Source organism: Coenobita brevimanus, chromosome 2, assembly GCF_032717465.1.
Source record: "Coenobita brevimanus isolate Jiangsu-jjx chromosome 2, ASM3271746v2, whole genome shotgun sequence".
NCBI classification, from domain to species: Eukaryota; Metazoa; Arthropoda; class Malacostraca; order Decapoda; family Coenobitidae; genus Coenobita; species Coenobita brevimanus.
This window is the reverse complement of record NC_136955.1, coordinates 18,710,891-18,713,675: the sequence shown is the minus strand read 5'-3', so window position 1 is coordinate 18,713,675 and position 2,785 is coordinate 18,710,891.

The following is a 2,785-nucleotide window of genomic DNA, read 5'->3' as shown; positions in this document are numbered from 1 at the left end:
AAAAAACAGCAGAGATATGACCTTCAGCGTATCCGTGAAAGTAGCAGTTTCCCCTCGTGTTTTCTCGGTTGGATAAAGAAAATTAAAACAATAGCAATATAAGTTAATTTCCAGGCTGGTAATGCATTGATAATGATACCATATTAAATGATGTCTAATTTCCGTGCTAAAAATCTCGTAGAGTAAAAGTTATGTACTCTGATTGCTGTGTTTTGCAGTAGTATTAGCGCGTAATTCTTAGAGTACAGTAATTATAACTCATTCAGTGTAGTTGTTTTTCAGTCTCTCTTCTCTTTCCGCTAGGGACGGAGGAAAGAGTACTGCCCCAATACCCTCCTTGTGGTAAGAGGCGATTAAATGGGGCTCTTTGTCTCCAGTCTTTCTCTCCTTACTGTCCATTTGTGTCCTAACCAGTCTGCTGTATAATTCTGTGTTTCTTCCGGGCTTTATTTCCCTTTACCCCTACAGTGCCATACAACCATATTATGACTTGGTGCTATTTCCTCATTATTCCGTCATTCCTTCTGTCTCTCTTTTTTTTTTTTTTTTACCTCTCTTTGACTGCTAGACTAATTAACTAAGCTTCGGAGAGTCTCTCGTGGCCAAGAGGTTTGTTTTAATTTAATAGAATTTAACACACACACACACACGGGCACAAAACAAAATATCCGCTCTCCCTTTCCAAACATGTGTATGACAAAAAAAAAACAAAAAAAAAAAGTCAACATTGAACTGAGGAGGTAAAACTACTACCAGCGAGTCGGCAACCTTTCACTAATTGTGTTGATGTAGCAAACCGAACCAAATGATTGGATTTTAAGCGCGCACACACACACACACACACACACACACACACACACACACACACACACACACACACACACACAAACACAGAAAGAATTTGTCATCCCCCTCTCTCTTTGCGTCCGTTTGTTTGTCTATCTGTATTTTTTTTTTTTTTTGTCCCACTCTGGGCAAAAGTTTCAGAGCCTATTTCTTGGGGGCAGTGGCCTATCCCAAGGGCCAAGAGTCCTCTTACACTTCCACATCACCACTTCGGCGTTAATGCCCACCGTCCATACTGAATACATGCTAGGGCTGTCTCATACAGGACTGGTGTTCTGGTATTAGCGGGGGTATTTTTACATGTTGGCGGGTCTTGTGGTAGATCAGTAAAGTCTTGTTTTATGAAATTCAAATCCTTAACCCGTCACGTCCCGAGCTATTTCGCACCTCCGACACCCCCCAATCCCGAGCTATTTTGGATTTTTTTTTTGGGGGGCCAAAACCTCCACTTTTGGTGAGAAACATCGAAAATTCATAGAGAAATCGCTCACCTGAGGTTTAAAATACTCGATACAGGTAGCAGTACCTCCTTACCTTACTGGGTTTTCTATCAGGCTGGCTCCAAAGAAACCGAGTTCTATGGGAGGGAAACTATTCCACACCACTCATAAACTGTATTCATTTATTTATTTGGTACAAATTTATATGTAGTACAAGAGTATATTGGTTTTCAAACAGTAATATAGGCATTATATGCATTGTTTCACTCACTAACTCATCAACATACCTGACCTTTTTTGGCTACATTACCTGATCATCATTTCTGACTGTGTCTTCCTCTAATGCTATGTAAACTTTGTCCTCTACATTGTCATAGATTGGGGAATCACTCTGGCCCTGCATGCCTTTATTGGCGAGGTCACTGGTAACAGGTGAATTGCTGAGACAATGGCGTGTGTGGGGGGGGGGAGGTTATGTGGTGTAAGGCATTGTCCCTCCCTGGCATCTTGCAGAGGAATAGAGGAAGGTGTCCCGTGTATACGTACGAAAAATCACGCGCGAATTTTGAAAATTGTGCAAATTATGAACCTTGCAATTGCGCAATTTACCAGTACGTCGACGGGACTAGCTGTGACAAAATGTTGCAACGTACCCATACGTCGATGGGATCCCTTGGGTTAAACTGTTCCCTGTCCCAGCCAGGATTCAAACCTGGGTCCATTAGAACTGCAAGCCACCTCTCTACCAATTCAGCCACCGCATGTATATATGAAAGATTTATCTATCCATTATTTTCTTTCTATATTTACCCATTTGTATGAAAATATTTGTACATTCATGTGTCATGTGTCTATCTATCCATGTGTGCCTATCTATCCATTTATCTTTTTCTCCTTGTATCTGTCAGTCTCCTACTCTGTCTATATCAGAGTCACTCAGCCCCACGTTTACTCTTTCACAATCACATTTCAACTTACAAGTTCACGGAAAAAGGAAATCATACCTAAAATCTCGCCAGTGAAATAAACTTGAGGGGAAAACAGGAGCCAAGGTCAGGCCCGTTTAATATGCATGATTCCACACAACGTTTCAGATCCCCTATTAAAATGGAAAGCAATTAACCTTGAGTTTATTATTGGTAATGTACGAGGGCAGACATCGGCAAAACGTTCGTATATGACAGGATATTGGTCGGATTTTATATCAGTGCTTTCATTAGGGAGCGTTTGTGGCAATATCGGGATGGGATTTTTGTTTTAATGTATGTTTGTATTTTTTGCTTATTTCTACATGCTTTTAATGAATTGTGATTTTAGTGATTGGTATTGTTGGGAGGCTTTGATGTGAGTGTGTGTGTGTGTGTGTGTGTGTGTGTGTGTGTGTGTGTGTGTGTGTGTGTGTTATAAAAGAATAGACGGATCATGTTATAGTTTCTGCAACAGAATTATCCTGAAGGAGTTAAAAGAAGTTTTTTTGAACTTTCACTGTGAGGGTGGCC